The 21463-nt window shown below is 50.0% G+C and overlaps 1 protein-coding gene across 2 annotated transcripts in view; it reads right to left on the reverse strand.

Annotated features, from left to right (window-relative positions):
- Positions 1-19696, reverse strand: part of DAAM2 (dishevelled associated activator of morphogenesis 2) — a 106670-nt gene extending 86974 nt beyond the window's left edge. For both annotated transcript variants that reach the window (XM_005885741.2, XM_005885740.2), the window contains exon 1: positions 19678-19696. The gene's annotated coding sequence lies outside the window, so the exon portion shown is untranslated. The remainder of the gene's footprint in view (positions 1-19677) is intronic.
- Positions 19697-21463: the final 1767 nt, after the last annotated feature.

The following is a 21463-nucleotide window of genomic DNA, read 5'->3' on the forward strand; positions in this document are numbered from 1 at the left end:
ACACACACACACACACACACACACACACACCCCCCACTCAGGCACCCCATCTGCCTCTTCTTCCCCTCTGTATCCGGAGGAAAATGTCATCAGTTAGTGCCCTAGGATGAACTGGAAAGGCAAATTCCCAGAGTGCTTTGTGAGGGGTGATTACCCGGGGAGGGGATGCCGGGAGCAGCCAATCCGCTTCCATCTGGCTCTGAAAGCCACACTTATTTTCCTGGACGGGTCTGGGCTCCCATTTCCCAGCGTGAGGAACCTCGCTCTCTCGGTGACACACACTTTCCCCAAGAAGGCTTGGCTTTTCAGCAAGGATTCTTGTCTGTTTGGGATTCCTGGAAACAGGACAAACACTAATGAGCTGGCTCTGCCCTCTAGAACTCACAGGAGGTAGGGAGGAGGGAGGCGGGGGACAGGGTGTGGGTGTGTTCTTAGCAGAAAGCAGGGTGCAGGGCTGAAGTGCAGGATCCCAGGGGTCAAGCTACAGATGCACCAGAAGCTACCCATGTCCCCCAAGTCAGAAGTCCCCTCCCACTCTGTGGCTAGACACAGGCAGGGCGGGCAGGCGGGGATACTGAATGATGCTTGTGGGGTGAGTTATAACACGGAAGTCAGGTGGTTGGTTGTTGAGTTCATCACGAAGGGAGATGGTGGCCATACATTAGGGTGCGGCACAGAGGGCAGGGGTCTTGGAGTCAGTCACATGTTATCTGCAATGGCCTCTGGGCCTTTAACTAGCTATGTGACAGGTCAGGTGCCTAAACTCTCAGAACCTCAGTTTTCTCGTCTGTGAAATGGGAGAACACCCACTTTGCAGGTCTATGGTGAGAATGAGATGTGTTGGAGTGCACAAGTGTTTAGCCCAGTGCCTGGCACATAGTAGGTCTTGGTAGGTATAGTTTGGCGACTTTGAAGACTAGGAATTAATAAAGCCATGCATGTGGTGGGCCAGCCCAGAAGGTCTGACAGCCCTGGGGGTTGCCAATGAGAAGACACAGCTCCCCGGGATAATGGCAGCTAAGCTCAAGCTCCCTCCTTGGCAGGCTCCTCAGGGCCTCTGAATGCTCTGGCAGGTTTGGGCCAGGCCACCCTACCCCCTGCCCCAGCCACAGACCCTCTGCAGCCTCAGCTGCTTAAATCCGAAGTGAATGTGTGGGTCCCAGACACCAGAATGAAATGATGGAGCCTCTATGCGGGTTCTGGGTCTCTCAGTCGCCTCGGAGTAAAGCGGTCAGGAAGCATGCCCGCCTCGGTAAGGATCAGATGAACCGCTGCAGCCCCACTGTCCAGCGAAGTCCATGAGTCTTCAGCCGGCCCGGAGAAGCACACACACACACACACACACACACACACACACAAGTCCATGAGTCTTCAGCCGGCCCCGAGAAGCAGGACCTGAGCTACTGCCACCCCCCCTCCCCACCGCACACACACACACACACACACACACACAGACACACACACACACCCGTCCTGCCAAGAGCTCCAGTACCGGGCAAACACACCAGGCCCCAGGTGTTCTCAGTCTAACCGAGAAGGCAAAACACAGACAGAAAAGACGTAAGAATACAGAAAAACAAGGGGGAAAGAATCATTTTCTTTCAAAGGAACTCATATAGGCTGAGGGGCGGCGAGCTAAGGAATCCACACCCCACGGGTTAATCCACCGCCTTCCAGAGCAGAGCGTGGTGATGGCGAGGCTGCCACTGAGTGTCACCCACAAGCTCTCCTCAGAAGTCCCCGAGGAGGCCCCGTGGCCGCCTGAAGGAGAACAGGCCCTTTGCCTGAAACAGTAAATTTACATAACCTCCCAGTCCCAGCGATGCTCAGCCGGCTCTGGTTACAACAACAAGGGCCGAGGAACTGGAGAGCCTGCGATGGCCAAGGCAGGGGGGAAACCAAACACAATCCACATGAGGTTTTCATTTTCTCAGCCACATGAGAATGGCCCTGTAGATCCAGCTATAAATACCCGGCTGCCATTGCCACAAGATGGAAAAGCCTTCTCCTCCCCCCCCCACCCTCTCTCTCACACACACACACACACACACACACACACACAAACACCCCACACACACCACACACACACACATGCAAACACACACATGAGAAGTCCCTTCAAATGGTTCATGGGCTCAAGAATGCAAATCAATGTTTCTAAGAATATCTACCATAGAAGACACAGCGCTAGACTCCCCTAAGTGTCTGCGCAGAAGCCTCCTCAGAGATGACAGGGCCTGGAAGAAGCTGTCCCACAGCCATCGCCAGCGGGGAATGCAGGGCTGTCCCCGCAATACCGAGGCCCAGTCAAAACCCACCAGTGACCACAAACAGGACGGAGGGGAGGAGCTTGGCCCACAGCAGGACAGCTTAGCACAGCGTGGCCAGTTTCCAGAGGGGGCACCCAGGAAGGCTGGCTGCAGAGAGTGGCATTAGCTGGCACGGACCTTCTGTGCTGTGTCCTCCTCTTTCTTCCTGCCTGGAAGAGACCACCTTGCAACCAGAAGGCAATGAGCACAGCGACAAAATTGTGTTTCATTCTCCAGGAGACAGGGGGAGCCCGGGCCCCTGCGGGCACTGTGGGGATACCCTGCCCACGCTGGCCTGCATCTGCTGGACTCACTGTATAAGGAAAATACAGGCCCCTCACTGATAGGGCCACGCTGATAGGTGCTCAGGGCCAGACACTGAGCACAAATCCTAACTGATATGTGCCTCAAAACACCAGTTCTATGGGGTGTCCCAACGAAAAAGCCCTCTGTAGATTAATAAAGAGAAAGAATTCTGGTTTAAATTAAGGCAGATACATCCATTCTCTGGACAACAAAGCACTTAAGCAGGGGTGGGGAACGTCTGGCCCACGGGCCACACAAGGCCCGAGAAATCATTTGGTCTGGGCCTGCCAAGGCATTGAGGGTGAGCCAATTAAGTGTTGACCAAATATAGCAGGCTAATTTTTAAGTTGATCATTTTATTTGGCACTCGAATGATGTTATAAATATCCCAATAGCCATTGGCAGAAAAAAGGTTCCCCGCCCCTGATTTAGAGCAAGTTAAAGGCCAATCCCCAAGCCTCATTCAAAACATGTTTCTTTTCAAAGCACAAAGTACCTGACCCAAAGCCGTAAGGGTCAGGTCCTTTCCCTCCCAGACCCCTTCCTGGCTCACCCATCTCAGCCTCCCGGAGTCAACCAGTCCACAGACAGCACAATCTGCCCAAAGCTATTCCAATTGGAATCCAAGGGCCTCCCCATTACGAATGGTGTATCCAGTTGCATGACAAATGCATACAGAAATATACAAGGTGCTGACTATTCTCCACTGGCCCTTCTCCCTCCACACCCTGCCCTGCTCACCACACCCCTGCCCAGGGGAATGACCTCTCTGAAATGCATCACCCAGGGTCCTGGGCTTCTGCTGCCCAGTGGGATGTGACCAGCGGGAAGCAACAGCGGGTGACTGGAGTGTGGAGGGAGAGGCCTCAGGGTGTTTGTTCCCATTCCCTCTGCTAAGCCCTGATGGGTAGTGATGGGCAGCGGCCATTCCTCTAGGACCACAGCTCCTGCTAGGAGGCCCCTCCGCCTCGGCTCCCACTGGCCCAGGGCCCTGATGACACTTCCTTCCCCCTCACCCCTTCAAGGGCAGGAGTGTTAACAGCTTCTTGCTGTGGCTGGTCCCTGAGTGTCTCACATCTCCTCTAGTCCCTTATCTCTCTGCAAATAGTCCTCTCATTACATTCTTATCAGTTAAACCCTCCTGGGAGTGCCAAGTGTCTCCTGCCCAGAGCCTGACTGTCATAGACTACAAGGTATGTTATCAGAGCAACCATGTGCCCAGGATTCCGGCCGCAAAGTCCCAATTTTGTGTGACTTTCTTCCTTTTACTTCAGGTGAATTATAGGACATAAATAAGCAGGAAGCAGAGAGGAAAGACACCCCTGTGCCCCCCCCCCCCCGCGGATTTAGTCCCAGGGCAAGCACTCTGCTGGCCAGATAAGGGGCTCATGGTGCCGAACTGAGACTAGTCAATTACTCCTGGGCTAGGTCAAGGACAGAGGCTGCAGATCAGAGGACAGGGCCCTGGAGGCCCACCCAGTGTGTGTCCCTTGCATTGGACTGGGGCCAGATGCCCAGGGAGAGGGGGCTGTAACGAGGAAGGCACATACAGGAGCTGAACCGCCTGCATTTTAACAGGCGCCCAGAGAAGAAGTCAGCGTGGCTTCATTGTCCCGCGAAGGAAAGTGAAGCAGTTCCCAGTGGAGGGACTCCCCCACTCAGGGCCGCATGCCTGCAAGAGGAGCAGAGAGGGGCTGTCCCAGTGAAAGTCAGGGGCACGGAGACCTCCGTGGGAGCCAGGCAGCGAGGACGCAGAGGGAGAGTCTCTAGCCCGGGGCACTGAGAAAGACTCCAGACTGTTGGTCCCATGTCCTTATCAAAAGCATGTCAGGACAGGCGATAGCTGTGGTCACTCGCAAGAAATTCCAGTCGTTCCCAAGGAGGGGATGGGATGAGAGAAAGCTCCAGCAATTTGCAATATAGAGAATGTGCCAGAGAGTTGCTGTTTGGCTCCTATTTTTTTTTTAAATGATTTTTTTTTTATATTTTATTGATTTTTTTCAGAGAGGAAGGGAGAGGGAGAGGGATAGAGAGTTAGAAACATCAATGAGAGAGAAACATCGATCAGCTGCCTCCTGCACACCCCCTACTGGGGATGTGCCCGCAACCAAGGTACATGCCCTTGACCAGAATCGAACCCGGGACCCTTCAGTCCACAGGCCGACGCTCTATTCACTGAGCCAAACCGGCTAGGGCTGTTTGGCTCCTATTACTCTGACCCTATTTTGCATCTCCATGGATATATCAAAATAGGATCCCGACAAATCCACAAATCAGAAAAAAAGATGGCAAGATTTTCAGTCCAAAAACAGTGATTACCATGAGCACACGGGGCCCATGGCCCACCTGAAGATGGTCACAGCACTAAAATGTCCCAGCTGGACCTGGAGCAAAGGAGCAGCAGCTTCTATTCACCCTCCAGCATGTCCATGTGCCAACGGGCAGAGGAGATGAATTGGGAGTCTGTGCCCATTTTATTGTTTATTTAAGTTTATGTATTGACTGACTGATCTTGAGAGAGAAAGGGAGGGAGAGGGAGAAAGAGAAGGAGGGAGAGAGAGAGGAAGAAACATCGATGTGAGAATGAAACACTGATGGGCTGCCTCCTGCATGCCCCCTACCTGGGATTCAGCCTGTAACCTGGGCATGTGCCCTTGACCAGAAATCGAACCGGCAACCTTTTGGTGCATGGGACAATCTCAAACAACTGACCCACACCGGCCAGGTCTGTGTCCATTTTAAAATAATTAACTTTTGCCCTGGCCGATTTGGCTCAGTGGATGGAGCGTCAGCCTGCAGACCAAAGGGTCCTGGGTTCAATTCCGGTCAAGGGCACATGCCTGGGTTGCGGGCTTAATCCCCAATAGAGGGTGTGCAGAAGGCAGCTGATCAATGATTCTCTCTTATCATTGATGTTTCTCTCTCTCCCTCTTCCTTCCTCTCTGAAATCAATAAAAATATGATTAAAAAAAGAGTTTAAAATAATTAACTTTTTTAAAAACCAAAAATACTTTAACTAAAAATATAGATACTAAGTAAACATTTGTATACCACTGAGTATAAGGAATAAAATATCACAGATGTAAATGGAGCCCCTGTGTACCCCACCCTGCCTTCCCTAGCGGGAGCCACCTCTCTGAATCTAGTGTCACATATGTAAATATTTGCAAATAATAAGGCATTCCTTTATATTATTTCAAACTTAATGACAATGGTATCCTTCTGCACCTTGCTTTTGCACTAAATATTGTTTCTGAGATCATACCTCCCTAGTACCTCTTCGTTTTTTGTCCACGGTATAGTACCCCATTGTAGGTAAATATAAAATTGTTTAACCAATCTCTTGATTGAGGATAGACATTTGAGTTGCTTTCTAGCTCTCAAATCCCTCCTTATAGAATATTCATGCTATAATGAATATTCCTGGACATATCTCCTCTTCACATGTTTTCGAGTTTTTCTCTAGGAATGAAATTGCTGGGCTGTAGGGTAAGTGCATCTCCGGTTTCACTAGACAGCAACAAATCACTCTCCAAAGTGTCAAAGCAATTTAATTCCCGCCATTAGTGCGTGGGAATTATGTCTGGCTCTGCATCCAATGTGATGAGTATAATTTGGGGGCCAATCTGATCAAGTGGGTGTTAAATGATGTCTCCGTGTGATTTCAATTTATGGTATTTCCCCGTTTCCCAGTACGTTTGAACGTCTTTTCATGCGTTTATTATTCTATGGCATTGTTTTACGGTTAGAACTGCTCTTGCATGCTTTGAAAAACCAAAAGAATTTTTCTTTTAATTTATGAAAGTTTGAACAAGTTGTGCATTTCATCACCTCTTCACTGGAAAAAGAGAGGGCGACAGAGGCAGAGGAAGGACTTAGCCGTCAAATGACCATCACATTCGAGGTGAGCCACGGACAGAAATTCCCACAATCCCTGGGCAATGTGGCAGGCCCGTTTCTCTAGACTTTGTCAACATAGTTCAGGGAAAGTTCCAAATATTTTCTTGGTGCCCTTCACCTGTGGACACAGAACCATGTGGATGTCACAGAGGGACGGAAGGACCCAGAGGGACCACCTGTCCACCCCCTGCAGGAAGCATCATGCACCTGCCCTCCCACAGTATCTGCTGAGTACATACCACGTTCCAGACACTCGTCTAATAACCACAGAAACCCTGAAGGGGAGTCTGTAATTTTCCGACATTTCCCAAGCTTTCTTAAACGGACTCCACATTTCTCAACTTTGAGCATCTCTATGGAATAGTGTTCCTCACTTCTAGATTCATCTAAATAGCTCCCGTCACTGGCATCAGGGATGGATGAACAGGCTCCGAAATGCGTGAGAGCAGAGACCACATCTTATTCAACTGCCAAGTTCCAGGGAGCATTTGACGTGTGCTTCCTTAGGGAAGGCATTCCTCCCATACGAAATCTTCTTTTCTGAGCTTGAAGGCAGAGTAATCGTAGAAATAAACAAACCCATTTGCTCAGGGCATAAAAGACGCCTGAGATAGAGCTGGGACACTTCTTTTCCATGAAACCTTCCCTGACTCCCCCATCTCAAAACCATCTTTCCTCTAACCATGCACTGCCTCAGACCACACACTAGTTTTCCAATGGAAAACACATTATTTGGCAAATAATAATAGTTAAGGTTTGCTGAGTACCTACTATGTACCAGACACTGTTCTAAGTACTTTACAAGTATTAATGTTGTCCTCATTTGGGGGGAGGTACTGATGCTGTCACCGTTTAACAGATCAGAAAACGGGGCCTCGGAGGAGACATGCTTGCACGAGGCTCCAATTCTAGCAAGTGGTGGAATCTGAATTTGCCGCCCAGCAGTTGGAGCCCAGCATCTGCATCAGGAGGCCACTACGTGCTCCAAAGCTACTGCTGGGCACGCGCAAGCCCTTAAATGCTCCTGGCTGTTGTTCTGGTGAAAATGCAGCTGTGGGCTTAATGAGAAATTAATTATCCTTTGCATCCATATCTTTGACACACATCAAATCTCTAAGGCCTAGGAGAATTTGCCGATTCCTTCTTTATTAATTAAAAACTCCCCGTCATGTGGGCTTGTCACGTGTGCACTGCAGGCCTCACTTGAAGAGACTGGAGACCCCGGAGGGGGTGGATTTTGCTCCCCAGGATTCATTCCCCAGGACCCGCTGGAGCCTCTCACACAGCGCCTTACACGGGTGCTCCTCAGACAGCTGTTGAACCACCACGACCATTAGTGACTAAGAAGGACACGGCACTTCGCGGTGTAACGTGCACTTTTTCTACGCCCTGGGTCATAGGCTCACTAAACTCCTTACCAGAGGTAGTGCTGTCGTTGCCATTTTACAGGAGACTCAAACGGAGGCTCAGACATGCTAAACTGCTCAACCACTTACCTATGGAAGTGCAGCTAATTAGCAGATGGCTGGAATTTCAGCCTAGATCCTCACACCAACTCCCAAGAGGCAGTGTCTTGCACTGCTCGTTAAGCTGACCCCTTTTACTCTCTGTCCTTTGCATGTACACACACTTCTACACACAACTGACTTCTCTTTCTGGGCCAATGGAATAGGAGTCAGATCCAAAGAGAGAAAAGAAAGAGTCTAAACTAAGCTTGTTCTATGAAGTACGAATGAATGAATGATGAATGAATGAATGAATGCATATGAATGAATGCATATGAATGAGCACATGGGTAAATGACATATACAGTCAACAAGAACTCCCTGAGTGCTAACTCTGTGCCTGACACATGGACAGGTGCCATCAATGTCACAGGGACTAAGGCACAGCCCTAGCCTTCTAACAGCTTCTGATCCGTTGGCATAAGCATCTCAATGGTAACTGGATCTGTCCAAGAAAGCTCCCCTTGTCAGAGCCACGTCTGAGCAGGGAATGGTGTGCAGAGGAGGAGAGGAAAGCCAGGCCCTGGTTGGCATGAACCAAGGAGACTAGAAGTACATCACATCCCAGCAGACTCCACACAGACAGGGTTCTGAAAGAGTTAAAAAGGGCCGGGACAGCCCCGCTGAGCAGGAGGGCGCTGCCCACTCAGCCTTGCAGGGTGAGTGATATCCCAGTTCCCCTGGGGCGGTGTCTGCTGCCCAGTGCCCCGTCCAGCGAGTGCCCCTTTCACTCATGAAGGAGTCCTGGTTTAGACAGTAAATTACATGGTCACTCTTGCCTTCCAGGAAATGTATGACTTTCTCCAACAGCCCCAGGGCAGGAAAACAATTTGGCTTCTCAAGGTCATTGAGTTGCTCCTTTTTACAGAGCATCTCCTCATAGCCGCCACCCACAGCTGGCACGGGCTCTAGAGGAACAGCCCCCACCCCCGTGTCTATGTTCCTATTCAGTGTTAACATTGAAGCCCAAACTATTCGCCATCAGATCCCCAACTGCAGGAGCTTTAGATTCAAGCATATCTGTCTATATTCTGACTCTGAAAGTGTCTTCCTGTGTGATCTTAGGCAAGTCACTCAACCTCTCTGAGCCTCAATTGCCTCATCTGTGAGAGGGGATGGTAACACCCATCTCATCTCAGGGGATGGTTGTGAGGATTTAGCACAGTGCCTGGTAGGCAGGGCATGCCTACCCCCAGCAGGCTTTCTAGAACATGTGAACTCTCTGATATGAAGAGCATGGGAGACAGGAAGATCTCAGGAACCCCAGGGTACGACTGGGCCTCAAGCCCCTGCACTACCAAGTTGGAACCGCTCACTTCTTCATCTTTACAGAAAATGGGAAACACGGTACAACCACTGTTGTGGCAATATGTAAAACTGTGTGGCAATATGTATACCTCCTACAGCCAAACACATGCATTCCCTATGATCCAGCAGTCCCATGCCCAGGAACACACCCATACACCACATATCCATATGTTCACCCAAGAACAAGTGCATAAATGCTCAGAGCAAGGCTGTGCATAACTGCCCCCCATGCCCAACCACAGAAGGTTAAGTAAATCATAGTCAGATCATGGAAACCTGCACCACCATGAGAATGAATGACCTATGCAATAACATGATGCTGAACAAAAGAAACCAGACACAAACAAATATGCGCCGTGTGCGTCCATGTACTCGAAGTTCAAGGACAGGAAGACTGATCTATGGAGTTGGGTTTCAGGAACGTGGGAGGGTAGTAGGGCAGAAGGTGCAGGAGCGGCTTCTCTGGGCAGGGGACGTGGGGGGCTTTGGATGCTCTGTCTCTTGATCTGGATGCTGGGTACACAGCCGTGTTTGGTTTGTGAAAATCCATTGATCCATATACTTATAAACTGTATTTTTCTGAATCATATCAAACTTCACTAAAAAGTTAAAATAAATTTTTAAATGGAAAACATATTTTTTGGTAGAGAGTCGAGCAGACTAAGTAGGCAGTAGACACTTAGCAAAAAGCAGTGGGATATGTGGTTTAATAAATGCTTGCTGAATCCCCGCTCTATGCCAGGCACTGAGCAGGATGCTGGACAAACAGAGCTAATGAGACTTAGTCCCATTCTCCATCATCATCTCCATCATCACCTCCATCATCGTCTCCATCATCATCTCCAACACCTTCATCAGCATCATTAACATTCCATAGTGCTTACTATGTGCCAGCCATGGTTTTAAATACTCCCCCTCCCCGCTTTTTTTCTTCTTTTTACCAAACCCTGCATCAACTCTATCTTCATAACAACCCATTTTACAGATGAGGAAACTAAGGCACAGAGACATGCAGTAACCCATGCAAGGTCACCCAGCCAGCAAGAAGTGGAGCCAGAATCTGGACCCAGGGCCTGTGCTCTGAACCACAGCCTTACACTCAGAAGTCTGGCCTGTTTACCAGCTCTGCCAGCCCGGGCTTCTATAGCATCACCTCTGTTCAGGGCAACAGTAATGGGAAATTACAACTGTGTGTCTCGGAAAGGCAGAGGGGGTTTCTAACTCTGCCTCTGGGCAGCTGTCAGCCCAATTGATAGAGATTTTAAAAAAGAAGAAGAGGAGTTTGCTTGCTGAATCCCCGCTCTATGCCAGGCACTGAGCAGGATGCTGGACAAACAGAGCTAATGAGACTTAGTCCCCATCATCATCTCCATCATCATCTCCATCACCTTCATCAGCATCATTAACATTCCTTAGTGCTTACGATGTGCCAGCCATGGTTTTAAGTACTTTTCCCCCTTTTTTCTTCTTTTTACCAAACCCTTCATCAACTCTATCTTAATAACAACCCGTTTTACAGATGAGGAAACTAAGGCACAGAGACGTGCAGTAACTCATGCAAGGTCACCCAGCCAGCAAGAAGTGGAGCCAGAATCTGGACCCAGGGCCTGTGCTCTGAACCACAGCCTTACACTCAGAAGTCTGGCCTGTTTACCAGCTCTGCCAGCCCGGGCTTCTATAGCATCACCTCTGTTCAGGGCAACAGTAATGGGAAATTACAACTGTGTGTCTCGGAAAGGCAGAGGGGGTTTCTAACTCTGCCTCTGGGCAGCTGTCAGCCCAATTGATAGAGATTTTAAAAAAGAAGAAGAAGAGTTAAAATGGCTTGGCCCTTCTACTGTCCAAAGTCCACAGAAACCCTGAATTTGCTTCAAACTAACTTCAAAGCTGCCTCTGGCTCTGTGGAAACACTGACAGATCTCCCCACTGGCCTGGCATCACTCCCTCCCCTGGCCGCCTGCTCAGGGGACCTTGAGGCTGGGGGCTGTAGCATCTGGGAGGCAGGGAGGGAGGGAGTGTTGACACTGACCCCCACGAATGTGGTCAGACGCTGAACTGGGAGTCTGGGTCCCAAGTCTGGCACACGAGCATCCATCACGCAGGCTAGCTTTGCTTTGGCACTCGGGGCAGGCGGTCAGTGTACTTAACCTGAGGGCGGAATGTTGAAGTCACAGCGCCAAAGCCCGCCCGTGCTCGGGACAAACTAGTAAGAAACAAACACCCACAGGGACAAATCAGGTCTGGCAGAGACTCGGGCAGGAATGGTGTGGACACCTATGCAGGCGGGAAGGCGGCTCCCAGGGGCCAGCAGGGTCCTCTGAGACCACTCCCTTTCTATGGCAGAAGCACCAGTAGACGGAGAGGCGTTCCCAAAGGCCCACTCGTCCAGTCCCGTCTCCAGGATGGCAGCAAAGCCATCTGGTTGTGCTTCTACCCAGAAGTACCCACGCCCTCTGTCTAGCATGAGCATTGGGGACAAGGACAGGGGCAAATGCAAATTTGGTGATAAAATTCTAAACATTTGCTCAGTCTGCCCAGTTACGACACAACCTATTTGTAGAGAAATCCGTTGGGTCTCACCTAGAAAACAGACAATATAGGGCACGAGAAAAAAAGGTGCACTTTTTCATATTCTAATAGAGCCACTGGTGATTACCCAGAAAATAATGGACGCCTCTGAAAGGACTTCATATAAAACAGTCACAGTGTCTGGAGCAGGCACGGGGTTATCAGGAAGAGCACTTGGAATCAACCACCCAGGGGAGGGGCTGGCAGGCGGGAGGTGGCACTGGGAGGAGAGAAAATACAGCCATCATTTGTCATTCAGCCTCAGGGAAGGCCTCCACCAACCCCGTGGGGAGCCCTGACACTGGGGGGCCCTTTGGAATTTCCTCACATTGGGACAGAGGGGGCAGGCCTTCCTCGCTCCCACCTATCACTGGATGCAGGTGACCCAGGAGAGGAGCGTGGGTGGGAGTGACTGTGGGCGAAGGCAACTCTTGAGCTGAGGCAATTCCACAGAGAATGACCACCCCCAGCACTGCCCACCGCTGAGTTAGTCCTGAATGGGGTCTGGGTGGCACAGCCCAGAGTCCACTATGCAAAACTTGAACTCAGCCTGGCCGGCTTGGCTCTGGTGGAGCATCAACCTATGAACCAGAAGGTCATGGTTCAATTCCAGGTCAGGGCACATGCCCAGGATGTGGGCTCGATCCCCAGTGTGGGGTGTGCAGGAGGCAGCCAATCAATGATTCTCTCTCATCATTTCATCATGGATGTTTCTATCTCTCGTTCCCTCTCCCTTCTTGGCTGAAATCAATAAAAATATTAAACAACAACAACAACAAAAACAGCAACTTGGACGCAGAGAGGCAATCAGTGTGCAGAGTCCACAGCCCTGCCCATGATACTACACTAATCTGTGGCATCTGTACTGGCCTCCAACCTACTGTCCAGTCTTTGATGTTTCCTGGGCATCGCCTGCATTTCAGTAATTGAGGAGACCCAAGGAGGGAAGGCTAAAGCTGACGAGGAGGAAGAGGAGCCGCATGGCCTGGTGCTCAGTAGCTTCCCTAGGGGACGAACGAGGACCACATATGACACGTAGTCATACCCCAGGGTGGTCAGGCCTGGTTCAGCACTCACTGAGCCCGAGTGCCGAAGCCAAGCTTTCCTGGGTGATGGGTGCTTGTATTGTCAGACTCAGGGACCCAAACTGGTGATCAGCCAGGATGAAACCCCCTCTAATATCTGACTGATGGAAAAGTAAACATCCCTACCAAAACGGCATGATCTCAAATATGTACAGGTGTATGTGTCCAGGCATAAAGAAATCAGGAAAAATTACTAAGAGCTTGAGGCATTGTAGGGATGACCTTGACATATGGTCAAGGGGAAGAGACACATGCTGCAGAGTAATGTGCAGAGTTAGATTCCATTTCAATGGAAAACAAACACTCAAACAAGATCCCGCCCTACCAGTAGCACACCTGTAGGTATTTGTATGAAAAAAAGGTAAGGATATGGAAGAATATCATTCTAGCCTATTTACATTAATTACAAGGGTGTGGAGAGGGGTAAACATGTTATTCGTTTCCCACTTGTCTTTTTGTAATACCGGTTCACTTGTTTAAGCAAAAATGAATTACTTCCATAATTTGGAAAAATCAAATAAAGGATACATTTTTAAGAATGATCAGCAGAGCACCATGTGCATGATGGGGACCTATATACACATACTGTTTCATTCTCTCTCCTACCTCCCCTCTTAAAAGGCAGTTCCTTATTGTACTTTTGGGGTTGATCAAAAGGAATATTTAATTCAAGGCCAACATTTTCCTGTGCCCTCCCCTTAGTCATTAAAAGAGAGCATCGTTTTAATATTATGCCACACAATATATATATCTGCCACCAAAATAAATCTGCCATTAAACCTATAAAAATTATGCAACACATTCTGTAGCCAAATGGCAAAGCTGTGAATTATCTGCTGTTTGCTGTTATCCAGGACCATGCTTCTCTCTACTGCCGTGCTAACGAAAGCTGACCATAGCAAGCTAACTCCCAATTATCCTGGCTCTTGTACATGAAAAGCCCAGAGGGGCCGAAACCCAACTTGTCACCACATCTGCAGACAAGAAGTCAAAGACTTGGTTTTACGTTTCTTCCATCTTTCTCTGTCCCTGGCTGCACTCGGAAGAGGTGTCCCAGAGGGAAGGAGCCACCACAGAATGGAGGGTTGAGGACACAAAGGGTCCTCGTAAGTCTTTAAAGAGGGTAGCTCTTCTCAATCTGGTTGGCTGTGGGAATTCTCTCTTGCAATCTCATCAGCACCTGGGCAAGTCCTACTCATTCCTCCAGAGTTAACTCAGGTACCATTGTGTTGAATCACAGGTTAGTTGACACTGTTTGGCTAACAGGTGTGGACTCTACAGTGGAATTTGACTTTTATGAGCTCCAAACCTGTAGAAAGCAAGATGGAGACTCAGTCCCACCCTGACTGTAATGCAGTTTGTTAAGTGTTATAACAGAGCCGCATGTCAAGTTCATGGGAGTGAGAAGGAAGGAGTGACTGGGGGGAGCCTTGCGAAGGGAGTTTGAGAGAGAAGGCAGGAGCAAACCTGGCAGGAACAGTGGACCAGGAAGATGAGGATCGGGAAGGGTCTTTCAGTTAGAAAGAACAATGAACAAGGGTATGGAGGTGGGACATGCTCCTGACTATTCCGTGTAATAAAATCTAGGTTAACCCCTGAGGAATGACAGGGATTGCTGGTTGACACAGCAGTCAGCCACACGGGAACTCCTCACTCACATCCCTCGGCCTGATCTGTGTTGTCTTAACCGGGGAACCTTTACTTCAGAAACCTCCCCAGAGTTTTTCTTCGCCACCAGCTTACAGACTGATTGTTTTCCCTAGCGCATCCCTCATTCTGTCCATGACACTGGATTTAGGTTTTGGCTCCAATCTAGTTAGTTTTTGTTCTGTTTGGTTCATTGCAAGTAACTACAACAACCGTGATAGTGAGGGCTAACATTCGCTGAGTGCTTACTCTAGGTCACTGGTTGGCAAACTGCGGCTCGCGAGCCACATGCGGCTCTTTGGCCCCTTGAGTGTGGCTCTTCCTAAGCCTTAGGAGAACCCTAATTAAGTTAATAACAATGTACCTACCTATATAGTTTAAGTTTTAAAAATTTGGCTCTCAAAAGAAATTTCAATCGTTGTACTGTTGATATTTGGCTCTGTTGACTAATGAGTTTGCCAACCACTGCTCTAGGTCAAGGGCTGACAATTCTCACCACCACCTGGAGTGGGAGGTATTACTTATTATGATCCCTATTTCTCCGATGAGACTCAGAGAGATGAAATAATATGCAAGGCCTTACGACACGTAAGTAGCAGGGCCAGGATTCGAACACAGGCTTGTCTGACTCTAGGCCCATATTCTTGACCACCATGCAGAAATGACTCTCCCGAAGGCATACCCGCTCCATACCTGTCTGAGATCCAGAGCAGAAGCCATCAAACTTTTTCTGTTAAAGGGCCAGACAATAAATATTTTCAGCACTGTGAACCATAGGGCCCCTATTACAACACTTAGCTGGGCCCTTTTAGCATGAAAGCAGCCATAGACAACACATAGACAAATTACATGGCTGTGCGCCAGTAAAACTTTGTTTATATAACAAGGGGACAGGTTGGATTTGGCTCCTAATCTATAGTGGTTTGTTCTTTCATTCATTCAGGCAATGTTTATTGTCTCCCTTGTGTCTGACACTATACCAAGTTCTGGAATTCAGGGAGAACCGCGCAAGCCCCCACCCTCATGGAGCTTACTTAAGTCCTAGCAACGTCTTGCCTGTTCATTTTACCTGTACCTGATACTGACCTCGGTACAGTATTCTTCATTCTTCCATTGGACCCATGGCTCTCAACTTACACTTCAGGTCACTTGGGAGCTTGTAGAACTCTCAGCGTCTGGGTCCACTCCCCTGTGATCCTAATTTAATTGGTCTGGGTGAGCCCAGGTTCTGACACTTTGACAAGCGCGCAAGCTGATTCTGATGTCCAGCCAGGGCTGCAACCCACTGTTTGGATCCTCGTTTACCTCCTGTTTCTCCCACTTACCTACTGTGTGAATTAGGGTAAGTCTTTGCCCACAGAGGATGAGCCATATAATGTGGACAATACCAATCTCACAGGATTGTTATGATGATGAAATGAGGCCATGAGCTTTTCAAACTGCAGGATGTTATACAAGGTAAGGTACTGTTGTCACTCTGCCATTATGTTAGGTACTGACTCAATCATTTCTTTCCCCAGGCTTGGCCTTGCCTCTTTGAGCCACGGCAGTGTTTGGGATTTCTACAGCAAGCTGTATGGAGACAGCTCACTGGTAGCCCGGGTTCATTGGTGAGTGAGCTGGTGGCCTTTGCTTTACTCCAGCAGAGGGTCACATGGGGCTGCCATTGGCATGGGGAGTGCTGGCCTATGCCCCCCTTTTGTATGAAAGGGTCTCCAACTTTGAGCACCGACGTTAAGCCTTGAATAAGTGGCTTAATTACTTTCACTCCTAAATGAATGTCCAAACCCATGTCCTTTCATGAGCTTAGCTCTAGAGGGGAACGGCATGAACAGTTTGCTGAGCACAGAGCAGTTTGCTAGGTCCTTCTCCTGTATTGTTTCATCTCGTCTTCAGAACAACCCTGGGAGGTGAGGATAGTTACTGTTCTCATTTAGCGGACGAAGAAAATCAGAGAAACTGAACCACTTGTGACCTGGTGGGGTCAGAACGCACACCTGGTCCACTTGGTCCTGAAACATTCCCCACGGAGCCCGAGGCATCGTGCAAGTCAGTCAGCTCCTCTACAGCCAGAGATGAACTGCTAAACCTTTATTTTTCCAGGTTTTTTTCTTTGCTTTGCTTTTGGAGGGGGAAGCCCAGAAAGAATCCCATGACACCTGCTAATCGCCACAGTGTGAAAGCCTCGCACAGCTCTGGCGTGATACACGGGGCCAAAGAAAAGGCATTTCCTCCCTGCGCAACATTGCGACGGCACAGTTTTATAACCTCGTAATGAGGCAAAAAACAAACAAACCAAAAATATGTGAGGAGAGAGCTGGAGAAATAGATACTGCCAGCGGTGAGGAATTCACTGACCCCCAATCTGGGCCATCTCAAGACATGCTGGCCACTAGCTGAGCCTCTTAAAAGCTGAAAAGTCATCCCAGGCCACGGTTAAAGAGACTGCTTGAACAAAACAGAAACAAATGTGATCCTCAAAGTCTTAAATGTCAACTTGAAGGATGACTTAGAAGCTCTCAGATGGTCCAAGAGAACCTGCAGCTGCTCTGTGCTGCATCAGATGCTCCTTCTGTGCTTGGACGGCCGCTCCCCTACTCGGTGTGCCAATCGGTGTGCCAATCGGGGGGCAGCTTGCCCACCCCACCCCACCAGACAGGTTTACAGATGCCTAAAACTTCCATTTCTTTTTATACATATTTTTGTTGATTTTTAGAGACAGAGAAAGGGAGAGGGAGAGGGAAAGATCCGGATGGGAGGGTGGAACATCGATCAGACTACCTCCTGCATGCCCCCTCCCAGGGATCGAGCCAGAAACTCGGGCATGTGCCCTGACGAGGAATCGAACCAGTAACCTTTTGGTGCATGGGACCACACCCAGCCAACTAAGCCACACGGCCAGGGCTGAAGCTTCCATTCTTTGCAACCCATTGGAATTTCCTCCCCTTACTCTGACCTCAGCACCTCAGGCGCAGTGGCTGCCTAACCTACCTCTGACCTGAGGCTTGTTCTTCAAGACTCAACTGGTTCTTCTACCTCATTTTCTTAGATTCTTTTTTTTATTTCTGTGGCTCTGAGTGGGTGTTTTCTGCTACCATGTCTTCCAAATCACTGATTCTATCCTCTGCTTCATCTAATCTTGATTTGGGGGAACAATTTGTAAAGTATATGATTATCTCACCACTATGCTGTACTAATACAAAATAATATTGAAGGTAAACTATAGTTGAAAAACAATTTTTTTTAAAAAAAAAGAATGATACAAAGGTTAAAAGTCAAAAGAAAAAAGGACTCCCAAGGTTCTTGATCTTGTGCCCCACCCCACCTTGCCACCTCCCACCCGCACCTTACACTCCAGCCTGCTCTGTGCCCTCTGCCTCTGGAGGGAGCTCACACAGGAGTGGTTTCCAGGCCAGATGCCCAGGATGCCTGGCGCCTCCGCCCACCCTCAGGATGATGGGCCAGGCATGTGCTCCTGGGTAATCCCCACCAGCCACCTTTTCTCCAGGGAGCCAGTAAAGGTCACCTGACCCTAGCAACTCCACCCATTGGCCTTCAATAATGGAAGACATACAGCCAGATTTGGGGGTGGGGAGGTCCTTTCCAAACTACACAGGCTCCTGATGGCTGAAAACGGGAACGTGAAATTATGACAGGCCCTTTATGAAGGGTCTACAACATCGCTAGCTCTGTTTCCGTCCTTTTGCATAAATATCATTTTTGTGATAACCTTGTGAGGTAAATATTATCCTCATTATCTTTTTCCAGGTGAGGATGCAGGAATAGGTAGGGTGTCCCAGGTGACGAATCCCCTCCCGGGCAGTGCTCGGAAGCCTGCGCTCTATCCTGCTCCAGACCTGAAGGACACGGTCCCTGACCACAGACTCTGGCGGCCATGGAGATCCAGAGAGTCGGCCACTAGCAAAGCCAAGGACAGCGTCCAAGTTGTTTGTCACCGGTGTGCTTGCCCTTTGGAACTTCAGGAGAGTCTGAGAATGCGCCCTAAGTATTCTGACCTCAGGGATGACTGGCGAGCCGGCCGATCTTGAGCTGCTAGAAGGAAGGAGGAGAAGGCTCCACTATCGGCCCAAGCATCAGTGGCCTAGGAATTCCTCCCAGGTCTCAAGTTGGTGAAATGGCTCAGGGCAAGCCTGGAGGGGTCAGGATGGCACTGACTCTCAGAGAAACTTTCATGAAGAAAGAATCGAAGCCCAGTTCTCTTGCTGAGGACTCTGTGCTGCTGGGACCAGGGTATTTCAGGGCGTCACCTCCAAGGGTTCCCTCTGTCCCTGGTATTCAGCCTTCTATTTGAAAATAGTGGGAATGAGCGGGAACATTTAACATTGGTCCTCTCATTGGCGCCACTGAAATCAAAGAAGCAAGCCTCTGCCCCATCGGTCATCTTTGCACCCCCCCCCCCCACCGGGGCAGGGCGCTGAGGCGTGCCCTCTCCTTTTCCCCTGGGTCCAAGGCTCTTCAGTGAGGGAGAGAGTCTAACCCAGTGGTTCTCAACCTTCTGGCCCTTTAAATACAGTTCCTTATGTTGTGACCCAACCATAAAATTATTTTCGTTGCTACTTCATAACTATAATGTTGCTACTGTTATGAATCGTAATGTAAATATCTGATATGCAGGATGGTCTTAGGTGACCCCTGTGAAAGGGTCGTTCAAACCGCCAAAGGGGTCGTGACCCACAGGTTGAGAACCGCTGGTCTAACCTGTGTAGTGTCCAAAACTTTGGGGGCAGGAAGTTGGAAAGGAAGACTGGGGAGAGACCATGTTCCCATAGAAAGCTGTAGTCTCTCAATCTCACCCACACGCCCCCTTACCGCCCCCCACCAAAAATCATTCACAGGCCTTCCTACTGGTCCTGCCCTCACATCCTCCCTTCCTGATTGCCTGGCTCTCTTCTCAGCTCCAGCGCCCAGGAGAAGTTTCTCTCCTCTCTTCGTCCTGATGGGGGCACGAGTATTCCCTCAGCATCCCTGGAGCTGGAGGACAAGCTCCGAAAACTTGGCTAGGAGTAGGCACCGGAGCGTGCAACTCACCAGACGGCACGACGTAATAGCACAGTTGTTGCTTTTCAAGGAAGGAGTGCAGCTCCCAGCACGGAGGAGAAACGGGCTGTGTATGCCTCCATGCCCCAGGCCGAGACCATCCCCAGGCACTCCGAACGTGTGAGCATGTCCTGCCCATGCTTCTCCAGGGACCCCAGCCACCCCTCTTCCACACTCCTTTCCACCGCCTTCTTCATCACACGTAGGTGGAAGATGGACTCCTCAAGCTAAACGACTCTATTTCTGACACTGCCGTCTGCTCAGTCTATTATCGTGTTTCCCTAGGGATCGATTTGTATAATTTCTAAAATCCTTCCCAAATCTCCCAACTTCCTGTGGGTCCAAATTTCCTCCCCGTCCCTTCATTTTTCTAGGGCACAGGGAGAGTCCAGTAAAGTTCCTCCCACCCAAACATTGTAGGTTGGCTCTATTGCAAAATACAAAACCAGAGCCCAGGCGAGGGCAAAGCTGGAAAGGCTCTCTTTGCGGTCACTGGTCTGTGGAACCAGCTATTGACATCCAGGGCCTGCATTGGGCAATCCAAGGGCTGCTGGGTCCACTCAGCCCCAGCCCCCTCGCCTCCCACTCTCAGGACAACACAATTCCCCCTCTGCGTTCCGGGGAAAACCCATTGCCTCCATCGGCCGGCTTTTCAGAGAAATCCAAGAAACTGACACGCTACTCAGATGGGGGAAAACACAAACCCTTAAGCTTTTCAAAAATGGGAAGTTGCTTTCATTCCCATGTCAGCTTCAAGGAAACCCTCCAGGGCCTCCTTCCTAGAGAGGCACGGTTTTCCTGCCCACCTTCCCGGGAGCTTTGCAAACCTACCACAGAACTGAACGGTGCAGAAGTGGCCAGAGCAGGGAGGTTAGAGTTAAATCAAGCCCAGACCTCAGCAATCTGTGTTCAATTTTGATAAAAATCTCTCTCCCTTTCCCCCACCGCCCCCTCCCTCCACCCCACAGCTCAGACACGTCTCTTTATGTTATGAGCTTGCATCTTGTTTGGGGCACCGCGGTGCTCCCAGAGAACCCGGCACGTCCCCCACTGCGGGCACATGTGGCAGACACATTCATCCCACTCCTGGGGCAGGCTGGACACAGAGCCGCAGTGTCCTGGCCGCCGCCACCTCCTCCTCCTCCTCTTCCTCCTCTTCCTTAAATTACCTGCCTCCTGACCAGATCCTTCCTTCTGCTTAAGTCAAAGTCCCAGGGCCTGGGCATATCAGGGCCACAGGTGCTGAGGCCCCCAGCGTGGGGACCCCTTTCCTGAGATGCTCCTTTCTTTGCTCCAAGTCCCACTGCCCATGGCTGCTGAGAGCCAGGACGGCCGCCCCCTGCCCTGCCTGCGGCCAAGGCCAGGCTTGCTGGGAGGAGCTGGGCTCCTGAAGAGTTAAACCCCCAGTGAAGGCACAGACTGACCCAGGACAAGCCACCACCAAAAAAGTTCTCAGTTTGGGGGTCACCGGCTATGCTTGTCCACTTGTGACAAGCAGGAACCCGATTTCAAAGCCACGAAAACACATTTTTAAAAGTTTTCCAAAGACATTCTCTGTGTCCAGATGTGCTGATACCGACAGACAGACACACGCACACGGCCGCGCACGCAGGCCCTGGGAGCCCACTCAGCAGCACTTCGGAGAAACAAAACAGCAGCCTGTGGAGCTCTGCCTCCAGCCCGCTCCCCGCACAGGGAATCAAGCAGGGGCGAGAGGGGGAAGAGCCGGCAGAAAGCCGCCCCGCCCGGCCCCCACCCCGGGAGGGAGGGGAGCCCG

This window comes from Myotis brandtii, unplaced genomic scaffold, assembly GCF_000412655.1.
Source record: "Myotis brandtii unplaced genomic scaffold, ASM41265v1 scaffold924, whole genome shotgun sequence".
Lineage (NCBI taxonomy): Eukaryota > Metazoa > Chordata > Mammalia > Chiroptera > Vespertilionidae > Myotis > Myotis brandtii.